The sequence below is a fragment of the Mastigoproctus giganteus genome, chromosome 2 (genome assembly GCF_048544385.1).
Source record: "Mastigoproctus giganteus isolate SK-2022 chromosome 2, ASM4854438v1, whole genome shotgun sequence".
Taxonomy (NCBI): Eukaryota; Metazoa; Arthropoda; class Arachnida; order Uropygi; family Thelyphonidae; genus Mastigoproctus; species Mastigoproctus giganteus.
The window spans coordinates 118,865,940-118,881,170 of NC_143576.1; the positions used below are offsets into that span (position 1 = coordinate 118,865,940).

Below are 15,231 nucleotides of genomic sequence, written 5' to 3' on the forward strand. Positions count from 1 at the left end.
GGTTTACTGTCTCCTCCCCTCCCCTTTCTTCTCCTGCTCCACTGACCTCCTCGGGGTGCCTCCTCTATTGCCCCCATATTTTTGTCTTTCTCTCCCAGTCTTCAGTCTCCCCCCTTACTCTGTCTAAACCAGCAGCGGACATCCCACACTTCAAAAATTAAAACATCAATATCAAATGCTTGACCTTTCGGCACTGTTCACTTTCAGCATACAACCCTCAGAGAGTGCTCCCTTCCTTTTTTTTTTCTTTTTTTTTTAGGTCCTAGCCATTGAAATCTCAGGAAATTAGGTGGCAGGACCTGCCAGAATAAAAATCTAAAACTGGTGTACCTGGTCAAGTTCCACAAGGTTTAGCGTGGGCAACATTGGGCCCCAGTGACTAATAGGCCAGAAGAATAACGGTACATGACGCTACACACCACAAGAACCACAAACTTTTAAATCTCTGGTCTTTACATCGTACGGTATCACATGGTAATGAAAACTACGTGGAGATGGGGGGAACCCCTGGCGTCATTTGACCCTAAACACACTTTGGGTCATACTGGATTTAGCTAGCTGTTATTTTTCCCCCAAGCTTAAATACCCCATGAAGAGTTACAGATTTGCAATAACTGAGGAGATTATTCGGAATGTGGCATCGATACGTTTAGCAGTTCCAAACGAAGCCTATCACTTCTGCAACTTTCAGAAGAGCTGGAATCAGCATATAGTGTCAAGGGGAATACAACAAATAAGTTTCTTCATTCACTAGCATGAAGTTTTTGGAATCTGTTTCTTTGTCTCTTAACTCCCGCAAAAAATCACATGAGAAAGAGTATTTCTTTGTTTAAAAACCACTCCTTGCTCCATTTTGATCTTACCCTCTTTATTTTTTCTTAATTAACATAGAGAAAAGCTAAATCCTTAAATTCAACAGACATATTTAACGGACATTCAACATAGTATTACTGACAATGACACAAACTATCAATAACAAACTACCTTCCTGACAACGTCACAAACTTGCTTGAGTTCAAACTTATTGTTTAATTCTTATGGCCTACTTCGCAATCCGACATTTCAGTTTTGAGTATACTGCTTTCCCACAGATTTCCCTAAGCTAGTATTCAGCACCTATGGTCACTTTTGTTTTTGCAAACAAATGGACAAATGAGTCACCAAGTATAACTGATTTACACATGATTAATGTGAAAATCATGAGAACTTTGAACTCGACATATTTACAAAGAATGAAAAGGATTCAATCAATGGAGACACACGGTTGGGTGCCCCTGTTGACAACGGAGAGTCGCGCGTATGATTCCTACCTCTGTCTTGAAGGCAATGTTTGTTATTTGCATTAAAATTCATTAAAGTAATGCCAGGTAATAAAAAAAGAAAATGCTTTATTTATTGTATTCATCAAAGCTAATAAACTTTAAACACACCTCACATCAGGGGGGGGTTCCAAAAGTTGCAACACCGCGACCATCTAAAATGATAAATGAATTTGACCCCTCCCATAAATAAAATGAATGATTCCATTTGGGTTAGAACCAGACAAGAAATAAATATACCACTTTTAATAATTAAAATTTAACCCGTATATGAAATAAAATGGTACAGCCTTACAACTCTATAAAATAAAACCGTTGCATTAGAGAATATAAAAAGTCACTTTTGAAAACTGAGATAAATTTTTTTAAAAACTCTTGAAACTCCTATCTTATTATTGTTATTAGCCATATAGTGTATGGAAGCCTGAGGCTTATGCTGCACCAGCCAAAAAAAAAAAAAAAAAAAACTTCCAAGTTACCCTGAGAGACAGAGAAATATAAAGGAATCACCAAAAAAGAGAAGAATGATGATATCCGGCGGCTCAGAACCCTGGGTGTGCCAAGCCCATACTCACCAGATGTAAGCCCCTGGGATTATACCACAGTAATTCAGTGAGACAATATACATATTATTAATTTAAAACTGCAAATGAATATACCACTTTTAATAATTAAATTTTAATCTATATATGAAATAAAATAATGATAGAACCTTACAACTTTATAAAATAAAACTGTCGCATTGTAAATAAAAAAGGTCACCTAAAATCTGAGGCAAAATTTTAAAAAGCCTTGAAACTCCTGCCTTATACACATAGTAGTGCATGTGAGATACAATATGCATTATAAAATTACAGTAATTTCTTGAATTACTAGTTTGTAAATTTGCCACCAAAACACGGCGGTGTTAATGACACCAGAAATTTCTTTACTAAATATCCAATCAAAGTCTGTTAAAAGGAGCAGACGATGTCGGACAGAAACGCGGCGAATGTCAGGAAATATAGTTACCGCTAATATAAAAAGGTACCTGTCTGGAGATATAAGTCTAGATATGATTTGACAAATCTCACGATAAGTAGTAAGCCTGTATGGTATTCCTTACTAAATATGCATATTGGTTCTTGCAATATGTGCGTACTTAGATATCTAGTCACTTGCAGGGGAAGGAAAACTAAAGTTCGCTAGTAAGCACCGCTTAATTATATATTATTTCCTGCCACGGCAAAGTTATCTGTATATGTTGTACATATGTGTTTGCTGCACTCCAAGGATGACTGGTTAGTGCAAACTCAACTCCACGAAGGAATTATATCGGTAATGTGGTTATTACAGGTGCTTACAGGAACAACAGCTTAATTAAGGAACGGTCTTACAATAATTGGGAAGTTTACTCTGTGCTGCATAGAAACATTCTAATTCTGACATCGCACATGGAATATCAGTTATCAACACTTATCGTTACGGAACCTTCCACGTTGGATGTATCAAGGATACGTAGTTTCAGTTTTCAACGAAAGTAAGTTTGCTTTTATAAATCTTTGATTTCAGAAATATTGGAACCTTTCACTCAGTCAGAGAATGTTACCGTACAGTATTTGTTCTCTATAAACAAAGTAAACAGTCCTTTGCATAGTATGGTGGTTACAAAGTATGGTGCGCGCGCACTCCTCCAATAGGTGGGGTTTATTTTATTTTATTTATTTATTGGGAGGGTGTACAGGTAACCCTCGTATAACACGATAGTTAGGTTCCTATAAAATGTCGTGTTGTACGGGACTAAGAAAAAATACAAAAAGGGGGTTTACGTTCCAAAAGCTAACAAAAATACACTATTTCGTTAACAAAACTAGCAAAAATACACCATTCTAGATTTCGTGTATCTTCTGTTCTCTTTTAAAAAAAATCAGTAATCTGCGTTTATTTGCTTTTGCTTGATAAATCTTTGTGAATTTCATCGTATGGAACTAAGCATTTTTGAAGCTTCCTTTTGAACTTTGGGCTCCGTTCATTCAAAAATCTGCATTCAAAAAATACGATTCTAATTGCTCAGCGAACTTTACGCTTTCCCGCATATGCTTTTTAGTGTAAAATTTAGAAGTTTAGAATTCTCATCTGCTCTATCCTTTCACCTGAATTGATTTGGTTTTACCTCCAGTGGTGGAAATGGCATCCATTTCCACCATTGGAGGTAAGACAAGAAATAAATATACCACTTTTAATAATTAAAATTTAACCTGTATAAAATTTAACCTTTTTTTGGCTGATGCTGCATAAGCTCATACACTTGCTTTCTTGCATCAAATGCCACTGCTACTACTACTTCCACCAAATCCGCTTCGCCAGCCTCTTTTTCTACCAGTAATTCATGAACGTCTTCAGTAATAATATCTTTTTTAATTTTTTTTAGGAGCATCGGCGACTAAGGCCATATTGCTCTGCGTATATTGTCTATAAATTGCGTGTGTCCTGAGTTCGATTTTCTGTTTTGATAAGACGAAAAACCCGAGTTTCCGGGAGAAAAAACCATGCTACCATCGCTGTTATGTTACCTGTACAGTATTTGGTTTTTAGGAGCATTAGCAACTAAGGCTAATTTTGTGAAAAAGACCCATAAAAATTCCCCTCGTCGTCGACCGGATTCGGACTCAGGTCTTTTCCACCCGATGTGGGGAGGAGGGCGATCTATCAACTGTGGAACCCACGAGGACTTCAGTAGTCACCTTCATCTCCTACGGACTTAGCAAGTTCTACTATCGCACCGATTCCGTTTTCTGACGGTTCGGCCATATTTCCTGAAGGAGCTGACTCTGGCCATATTTCCTGAAGGAGCTGACTCTGGCCATACATTTTTTAAAAACGCACCCGTTGACAGTTTTACTTCTTTCAGCGATAAAACTATGATTCTGATACAGTCCACAATTGAGAAATGTGTCCATGCCTCCATTACTTCAATAGATTCGGAATAAATTTTTACCAAAATCCATTGTAACGATTTTCTGATGTAATGAGTTTTAAATGTGGATTAATTGCCTTGATCTAATGGCTGAATGAAAGATGTTGTATTAACCCAGTACAACTGTGGTGGTAGAAACAACTTCAACCTTTGGATGACTTAAATCTTTTGTATACCTGGCGCGCTATCCAATAGTAATAAAACTTTGAAATCTAGATTTTCCGCAAGTTCAATAGCACAGAACGTAACACGTGGATTTCCCAACAAAATAAAATACAGGAATTTCTCAATATATATATATATATATTTATTTTTTATTTATTTATTTATTTTTTTTTGACTAGCGAGTCAACAGCAGGGATTCAAAAAGAGTGTAAATGTTGAAAAATTACATTCAACATAATAGCAGGGTTTTCCCCGCGAAAAAGCTCAAAAATGCCTTCTTATGCAAGGTTAGCGTCCTCCCCATACCAGGTGGAAAAGGCCCGGGTTCAAATCCCGTCGATGACGCGAGGAACTTTAATGGGCTTTTTTCACTCCTTGACTGAGTTAGTCGGTCTCAGGCGTACATAGCGAGGTTTTTCCCGCAGATATTGGGGTTTTTCGTCCACCAAAACAGACAAATCGACCGTAGAACCCACGCAATTAACAGACATAAGACACAGCACGGCAGATGAATTTAATTATTCGGGTGGCCTAAAAATAATAGTTTGGTTGTTATGCAAGGTTTGCCGAAATTCTCAAACCGTGTTATATAAATACCGTGTTGTGCGAGGATTGCCGCAATTTATCAATCGTGTTAGAGCGAAACCGTGTTGTAGAAGTACCGTGTTATACGGGAGTTGCCTATATTATTTTTATGAAGTACTTTTTTTAGCGAAACAAGGATAAATAATCCCAGTAATCCAAGTATGAAGCGTATTTTATTTGTCTTTAAGAGTAAATGTATTGTATGTATGTGTACTCACAGCCAAATTCTATGTTGAATCTGTTTATTTGCACGTTCCGAAAGAAGGGGAGGGGAGTGTGCATAGTGTCGGGGGAAAGGCGCCTCCAGTGGTTTCCCACATCTGCGCCATATGAACTTTGTGGAGACAAACAGTATCACTGTGAAAGCCAGAAAAAATTTTTGTGTTGTAAATGAAGTATTGTGCTGGGTGTTCCTGGCTTTTGGCCGCAGGGCCCCTGGTGGGATCCCACGTTGCCCGCACACACCACTGCCCATAATTCTCTGGCTAGTCTCCTCCAGATCGCCTGAGCTTCCTGGAAAGAGACCAAGTAAAAAAAAAAAAAAAAAAGGTACAGGGAGTACAGGATGTACCGGAGAAGGCAAAGGAAAGGCGGTATAGACAGAGCGACGGAGGATGTAAGGGAAAGCATCCTCCGCAGGTTGGGTGGGAATTCTCCCACCTAAGTGGAAGAAGAGGGCCGTCGAGAGGGTGGGAAGACAATCACGTATCAAGAGAGACAGGGATGAAACAATTCAAGCGACCTGTGTCAAGTTCAGTAGCTAGAAGTGGTCACCATCTAGGTGAAGATGTTCAGTATATGAGAAAAGGGTGTTGATCAATGTGCATCAGTTCCAGGAAGTTGTACCAGTGATCTTCTTCTGGTGAAGAGATCATAAGCAAAGGCAGAGAAAGCGTGGTACTGGTCTTCCTCATTGATCAGAAAATGTTCATTTCCTCGAGGCAAGGCATGTATTTTTGATATGAGCAACGTTCGCAGGTCCTCGTAGAGCGGGCAAACATAAAATAGGTGATCCCAGTCTTCGCTTTCACCACAAAGACAGCGAGGGTCATCCACGATGTTCATAGAAGCAAGTTTGTGATTTATGGATCCATGGCCTGTAATCAGGAAAGTGGTGTATAACTCTGGGCTGTACCATGCTGGAGCTTTAGGGTAGATCTGGGCTATTTCACATAAGAATTTTTTTGTGATGGAACCTTTGGGGGTTGTATTCCATCTGTTTTGCCAGGCGTTAAGAAGGTAGACTGCAAGGCGCTTTTTTTCTTCTTTGATGGTGTTTGCTGGGTTTGTAGTGAAATCCAGGATAGTGGTAGGGAGTCCCTTTGCGAGCCGGTAGTGCACGCCTTTGCGAATTATCTGCAAGTCCAGAGGGAGAACTCCTGCCAAGACTTGGAGCGCTGGGTTGCTTACTGTGCAGTAGGCACGGGTGATAGTGAGAAGGATATTACGCTGGATGGAGGTGAGTTTCCTTTGGTTACGAAAAATGCGTGCACGATGATACCAGACACCTGCACAGTAGGTTATAGTAGGAATAAATACAGCTTTGTATAGCATTTGCAGTGAGCGGCGAATTAGGCCCCAGTCAGACCTGCTAATCCTCACTACCATTGCCGTGTAGTTCTTGACTTTGCGATGAAGGTAGTCTATATGCGGGTAAAACGTGAGCTTGGGGTCGAGAATTACCCCAAGGTACTTCATCTCAGTTGTCAGTTTGATGGTTCTACCAGCAATTTTAATCTGCGGCGGCCTGCTTATTTGAAGGGTTCCTCTGAGTAGAATTGAAGTAGTGTTCTCATGGGATATATGGAGTTTATGGAGGCTGGCCCATTCTTGTAGCTTTGTAAGGGCTCCATTGGCTGTTGTTTCCAGGGAAGCTCTGGAGTTTCCAGTGACTGTCAGTATCAAGTCGTCTGCAAAGGCTTGGGTGGAAACATCCCCCAGGTCTAGGATCAGGAACTCGTCCATGACCACATTCCATAGGAAAGAGCCCTGGGGGCATCCTCTGGAGACTTGTCGATAGGCATTTCTGACTGTAAAACTTCTGTTGTGCAGATAGTCCTGTATGCAGCTGTAAAGATTTGCTGGAACGTTAGCTTCTCTGAGTGTTCGTAGTATACTTGGCCACCAGAGCAAGTCAAAGGCCCCTTTTCATGTAAAGGCCCCGGCGAAAAAAGAAGGGGAGGGATGAAATTTATAAAATACTAGTATTTCATGGAGTATTTAAGGTGTAAAATTTTGTGAACCGCTGTAATCTTGTTCTCAGGGCATTTCTTTTTTAATTATTATTATTATAAATCAAACAATAATACAGCCAAAAATTGTGTATTTAACATTTTAGGCCATGTAATATTTTGGTAATTTTAATTTCAATAATATTTTCATGTAATATTTTAGGCCATATAATATCATATTATAATACACACACACACACAGGCCTAAAAATACGAACCTTTATTCAGTATCGAATCGCCCCCACCCCATTGTTTCGAATATCAGCAAGTGTATGGCGCAGCACGGATTCGATAAGGTATTTGAGTGCGTTTTGGTCTAATTGTAACCTGTCCGTGCCAAAAAAACATTCCCCATAGACGCTTGGTTTTCTTAACAAGGCAAGCAGGATCCATTGCTTCGTAAGGTTCTCAGCACACTCTTTGCTTACCATCAATGCAAAACAAAGCTTATCGTGATTCCTCTCATCAAATGACTTTCTTCTGTTGTTCCACTGTCCAATCACGACGTTCTCGGCCTCACTGCAAGCGGATTTTTCTGTTTCTCTCTCTCTTTGAAACTAAAGGCTTCTGAATAGGCAGGCGACTGCCAATACCCAATTTCTTTTAATTCCCTGCGAATGGTACGGTTGAAATAGGGCAGTTCTGGGTTTGTTTGAATTCAGATGTTATTTGCTGCACACTGAATAATGGGCCTGTGTTCTCGTGCAGTCTTTTTGAAAAAAAAAAAAAAAAAAACTTTTTGAAAGAAAAACAATACTTCAAGAGCGAAGCTCTTGAAGTATTGTTTTTCTGCCGCATTTTTGCCTTTGAGATATAGAACGCTTACTTTTCAGTCATTGAAAACCTTTGGAGATGGATGCTTTTCAGAAACTAGTTGTCTTTCGTTTCTTGAATCGTGTCTCCTGCTAAACCAACTCCGATAAGACAGCATAAGCCTCAGGCTTTCTTGCACTATATGGCTAGTAATAATAATAATAAAGACCTTTTTCAAAGTCTGATAACGCAACTTCCCTATTCTGTCTTCAGATTATTGCGGTCGGCCAGCCTATGCAGTCTTTATACAGTACTCAACGAGGCAAGACGCCATCACCCCACTCAATGTTTTCTTTGCATCTGTTTGCATTTCTTCTGTCTGTGACTGTCTTAATACAAAGGTTCGTATTTTTTTTGGCCACTGTGTATATATTTCATAATATTTTAGATAATTTTCATACTTTTCATGTAATATTTTAGGTCAGTGTTGTACTCAAAAATTAGAATAAGGAGCCCAAGTCCATACATGAATTTACATTTTTTTCTAAACACGAGAAAGTTAATGTGAATAAGGTAACACTATGACATTAAGTGCAGTGACATTAAGTTCTTAATTTAAAAAAAATAAATTTTAATAAATTTTTATGTTTTAAACAAACGAAATTTTTGAAATAAAAACATATAAGGTGTGACATTTTAGTTTTTATAAAGCTGTTTAATTTAATAGTTACGAAGTGATTCATCTATTTTACTCTAGAAAATTAATTTTAGTTGTCCTCCACGTCACTTAAGAGGAAGTGATTTATTTATTAGTTGGCCAGAACAAATTACTTATTTTATCAAAATTTTAAAAGGGCTTCAAGACTAATAAATCAGATCTGAATATTTTTTCCAACACCAGCCAACTTTGAAAGAAATTTGTTAATTTTATTTGCAAAGAATAATAATGTATAATTTTTATGAACATTTTCAGTAATTATTTTATATTTTATTGAGAATGGTCTTCTGTAATATTATTTTTTTATATATTTATTCACGATGTTCGTGTCTGTTGCATTAATATTTGTTAAGAACGAGTTACTTCTTATATAAATATTACTTCTTATATAAAATGTAACATTCTTGTTTTGGATGTATTCTATTTGGCAAATAACCTTTTAGTTTCCATATGGAGTGTTTCCCAGCAGGTGAGCCTATTTCATGATCGCTATCCTCAGTGCCAGCTGAAGGTTTTGCGAGAATATTTCGCTGAGCCTTTTGTTTAAAGAACAGAATATTTTAATTAGAGTAATACTGTATTTGTATTTGAGGCGTTGTATATACCTTAAAGATATTTAAGTGACTACACGATCTTAAGTGCATATACAGAAGAACATTACCAAATAATCCCTCTAACCTTTTATTTTTTATGGTGTCTGAAAAATCTGTTTTTGACAACTTGTTTTCTACAAATAATACTGTACTGTACTGAGGCGTTGCCGACCGTTCTTGGCTGTTCTTTGAACAGGAATAACTTTTAATCAGTTTTTAACTGTGAGAAACAGTTCAGTTAAAGCGGCTTTTTACGAAAATACCTATTTTTTAAGAGAAACGATGTCAGTTTTGACATTATCACTCCCAATGTCAGAGAAATGTATGCAAATTACACTGGAATACGGTAAATAACGTAAAACACACTCATGACACAATTGACGTGAATTCAGAAAAAACATGAAATTCTTTACAGGGTACGGCTTCCCTAATTTAGCCTGTAGGACGATGGGGTATGTCTCACCACTGCGTTTTTGCGATTATTATTGGCAATGCTTCCATTGTGTATAATAATGCAATCGTTATTCAAAATGGAACGCACCATGGGAAGCATTCGCAAAGAGTTCAACTTATATAAAAAAAAAAAAAAATTGCACTATTTGGGGTTTGTCCTAAATGAATTAAGGCAAACGCCAAACAACTAAGCTTGCCTTTTTTTTTTTTTATTTTTAATTTAGGTGAACTTGAGCAGACAGATCACAACCATCATTTTATATGTTCGGCCAAAAAATTGTGTTGCGCTTGCCAGTATTAATACAGTACTCCATACTAGTCGGGGGGGGGGGGGGGGTAGACTGGAACTCCTTTACGCTCGTATTGCACTCGCGCCTCCGGTATTTTCTACGCACCTTTAACATGTCAAGAAGATTCAGTTATAGTTCAATAGCGCGAGCGGCATTAAAACTTTAAAAAGGCGCCACAGCATTTCGGTGTCTGGGGAAAGTTTTGATTGCATCGTTAAAATCAGTACTTTTATTGTAAGAAAACGTGTACCTTAAGTGCTCCAATAACAATTGATGGGACAGTTCCAATTCAGAGCGTTTTAAACGTTTTTCTGATATTCTGCATAACATTATCCATAATACTTTTGAAAAATGTATCGCCAACCAGCAAAATTGCTAGGCAAGTGAGTTGCCCTTCAGCAATCATTTATTTATTTATTATTTTTTTTTTAACTACCGAAATTTGTTCATTATTTTATAAAGTCTGACAAACGCGAATTTCCTGTCAATAGAGCCTCAGCTTTGGTTCCAGGCACAGGCCCACCGGGTAAATGCCTGGCGACCTAACCAAACACATGCAGAAGTCACTCTTATAAATCTCAGTTTATTATTATTTTTTACATACAAAACAGGATGAGACATCCTCTTAACATTGTATGTGTAAACAATAATAGAACCAATCAGAATGCATTTTACAACGTAATTAGAAACTAAATATGAGAAGTCACACTTCTCATACTTACACAATAATAAAGAAAAATCGATCACTAGTCTTTAGCTATTCAAGTTTCCATTCCATTTATATTTGGTACTAGGAAATACTGAGACTAATTGCACTGGAATAAAAACTAGCCTGTCGCCATTTTTTTAAGTAAAAAAAAACTTTTTTTTTCGATCCTTTCTGAACTGCACCAACCTATTATCCACAAACGGGGTTAGGTCATTCGTTTAGGTGGCTATGTCAGACGAGGCCGATGTAATTATTAATACCAACTGATTACTAGCTTCTGGCCCACCCTCATTTATTATATTATTTTGTAGTAATTATTGCAAGCTAGAAAATAATCGTTTCTCTTGTTACTGAACAACACCATTTTGTTTGCAGTGATTAATAAAAGAAAACCACATCAAAATAATAGAAGTGTTCTTTCTTTTTCCCCCCTTCCAGTGTAACATTTTGAATTGCATTAAATCCTGGCACATGAGAATGCAATTAAAAATATAAATAACAAATAAATGCATTAAATAATCCAAAAGCGGCAATGAGCTATTATTTCAACATTAGTTTTAGATATAAGGATTAATAGTAAATCCCACTTGCAGCATCTGCTTCTCTTTTAGCTAAGTTTTTCTGTTTCACTTGACAATGCTTTTTTTTTTTTTTTTTTTTTTTTTCTCGAAACTCGTAACTGGAAACTACTAAATAGACAAAATTAAAAAAAAAAAAAGTCATACTTCTTTACACGCGGCAATTCTAAAGCAACTTTGCAAGCGTTTAACTTTTGCGCATCTTAAATTTAGTAAGATTTAAAAGACTGAATGAAAGTTGTGATCTTGAAGTTTATTTATTTTGTTCAGAGATAGGATTTCGCCACAGGACAGGAACTGTTAGTGAGATTCACAGTATACTAATAATAAATTCATTCATAACTTTTAATTTAAAAGATTATTTACACTACAACAAATTACAACATAGCATCTCTCATATTGTGAAGTTATAGAACGGCCTCCCTAGCCGAGTGGTCAGGAGCGGGAGTGCAGTAGCACACGCTCTTTGAGTAGATCGGGGTTCAAGCCCTTGACTGCTGAATACGGTCGATCTGCCAACCCGCACTGGACCAGCGTGGCAGATTATGGTCCATTTCCCTCAGCATGAATTGTTCAGGATGCTTTCATCCTGCACTGGGTTGATAATGGCTGCACTTGACCTTGACTCGCAACTGGGTTGTCATCATTGCAACAACAATTACCCTTATTACCCTAACACATCCCATATACCCAACTATTCCAGGATGACTGCCATCCGTCCCTGAAACCCCCAACACCCCTCGCTCCAGGTCGCTTCTTATTCTAATAGAAGTTGTGCAAGAATCACCTTCACCTCTGCCTGCGGTTACTGTTAAACTATTAGTCTTTGTATCCCCCCAAGCTAGCAGTTTTCCGACCCACCTAACACTGCCTCGATAGCATCAGCAAATATTCTTGCACCCTTTCTATTTAAGTGTATCCCATCCCTGTAGAAGCAATCTCTCCTGTTAACAATGATCTCTCCTGATCATTCGTGTATTAAGAATTTGCAGATAAAGGAACCACTAGGTGGCAGTGATCACAGTGTGCTGAAGTGGGATTTACTCAAAGAGGTAACTACCGTCAGGGGTAAAGGAAAGGGTTTTTGCTTCCGTAAAGGGGAGTACAGTGGTCTCAGACAGTTTTTAAATTCTGTACAGTGGGATCGACCGACGATGTTACAAACAGTAAATTCTAAGTGGGAAGCATTCAAGGAATTAATCGTGGAAGCTACTAGACTTTTCATACCGATGAAGAAATATTGTTCAAGGTTTAGGCCTAAATGGTTATCAAATGAACTAATGAGACTCGTGACAGAGAAGAAAAATGCATGGGATGCATATAAATTATCAGGCGACGCAGAAGCCTGTAGCAGATATAAGCTAGTCTGTAATCAGGTCACAAAGGAGGTTCGGCAGGCAAAGGCGGATTACGAGAAATCTTTGGCAAAAGATGCTAAGAAAAACAGCAAGGATTTCTTTACTTATATAAACTCTAAAAGGAAGGGGCTGAATATGATTGGTCCACTTGACATCGATGGTTCGACTGTTGATGATCCTGCTCAGATAGCAAACAAACTGAATGAGTATTTTGCATCTACATTCACACGTGAGGAATCATTACAGTTTGAAAATGGAAGAAGGTTATCAAATTGTAGCAGTGTGCTTAATGATTTTGTAATAACTGAGAGCAAAGTGGAGGAGAAATTGTTGAAGTTAAACATAAGAAAGGCACCTGGGGCGGATGGGATCTATCCAGTTATATTAAAGGAGGCGGCAAAGCAACTAAGCAAACCCTTAGCCATAATTATGAGAGCATCCTTGGATTCAGGGGAGGTTCCCACGGACTGGAGAGCGCATTATGGCCACAGCTGCCAATGCGCCATAAAAAACCAAACCAATCAATCAATCAAACGGACTGGAGATGTGCAAATGTATCCCCAATTCACAAAGGAGGTTCGAAGGGTGACACGAATAATTACAGACCAGTTAGTTTAACTTCTGTTCCGAGTAAAATAATGGAGTCACTGGTTAAAGATGCATTGCAGGATCATCTAGACAAGACTGCAGCAATAATTCAGACACAGCATGGGTTTGTTAAGGGAAAGTCTTGTCTGACAAATTTGATTGGTTATTATGATGTGGTCACAAAGGAACTGGATGCAAAAAATAATTTTGATATCATATACTTGGATTTCAGGAAAGCTTTTGACACTGTTGCGCATGGAAGACTACTGTACAAATTGGAGCAGAATGGTATTAAGGGTAAGTTGCTACAATGGATAAAAGGATGGTTAAGTGGGAGAAGACAGAGGGTGGTAATCAATGGGTGCTGCTCTTCGTGGACTAATGTTATTAGTGGAGTCCCACAGGGTTCGGTGTTGGGGCCACTGTTGTTTTGTATATTTATCAATGATATTGATGAAGGTATATCAAGCTTAATGTCGAAGTTTGCAGATGACACGAAGGTTGGCAGGGTTGTTAATGACAGTAATGGCAGTGTGCTACTGCAACAGGATCTAGATAATTTGGGCAGATGGGCTAAGAAGTGGCAACTGAAGTTTAACCTTGACAAATGCAAAGTACTGCATATGGGTAGAAGTAACCCCAGAGAAACGTACCAACTGTGTGGTACTACACTTAAGGTGGTAGAAAATGAAAAAGACCTGGGAGTAATTGTGCAGTCAGATATGAAGTTTTCTGAGCAATGTAGACAGGCTGCTAGGGCAGGTCATGGGGTATTGTCAATGATATATAGGAATTTTGCTAGCAGGGAAAAGGAGGTGATTGTCCCTCTGTATAAGGCAATGGTCAGGCCACGCCTTGAGTACTGCGTACAGGTCTGGAGGCCTCATTTTAGGAAGGATGTAGATTTGCTTGAGCGTGTACAGAGAAGAGCAACACGATTGGTGAGGGGAATGAAGGGATCCTCTTACCAAGAGAGGCTTAAGTTCTGCAAATTGCAGTGGCTGGAGACTAGGCACCTGCGCGGTGATCTGATTGAGGTCTATAAGGCCTTGAATGGGTTGAGCACGCTGAATTCTGATAGGATCCTCCCACTTGTTCAGAATACGAACCTACGGGGACATAAGTTCAAATTAAGAAAGGATAGATGTAGAATAGATGTGCGGAAATTTGCCTTTAGCCAGCGGGTGGTTAATTGCTGGAACAAACTTCCATCTGTCGTTGTGGAAGTTGATAGGTTAAATAAATTTAAGGAGGAACTGGACAGGCAATTGGAGGGTATGGTGTGATTTTTTTTTTTTTTTTTTTTGGCTGATGCTGCATAAGCTCCTACACTGCTTTCTTGCATCAAGTGCCACTACTACTACTACTATAAGCTCCGAAAGGTGCCGTATGGGTGATAGTATCCGCTGAGATTAATTAACAATAGTCTTCTCCTATGGTGAAGCGTTGCTTATTGGAGGTAGAGCAATATCACGGCAACTCGTTATGAAGGAATTCACAATATGGGATCTACTTAATGATGCCAATTTATAACTACTTACAGAAATGATGCAATTGCACTAACTTGTACGCTAGTTACAAATTACAACGTTGTTGATATTGGGTTTAACGACACAAGCCAAATTATGTCTTTTCGTAGTTTACAAGCACAAAGTACAATATATTCGTATAATAGGAACTTTAACAACATTCATTTTCCGAATACAATGATAAATATAACTGCATATAGATAGTTCAGTTTTAGAGTTGATAAAACCAAAAACACTGAAGGTATTAATAGATCTCGTAGTACAGCAGCACTCAACTGTCATACAAAGTAAAGTTCTCGGTTATCGTTCGTGAGTCCTCCGAAACGTGTTTGTATATGTTTTGTTGGACTCTTCTGTGCTGTCATTACCGTATACTCATGTAATACAGTAAACCCCCGCTATTCGC

General features: G+C 38.3%; 1 protein-coding gene across 2 annotated transcripts in view; it reads right to left on the reverse strand.

Annotated features, from left to right (window-relative positions):
* The window catches only part of LOC150089523 (ecotropic viral integration site 5 ortholog-like), a 338,392-nt gene that overhangs the window by 156,792 nt on the left and 166,369 nt on the right, over positions 1-15,231 (reverse strand). The window lies entirely within an intron of this gene.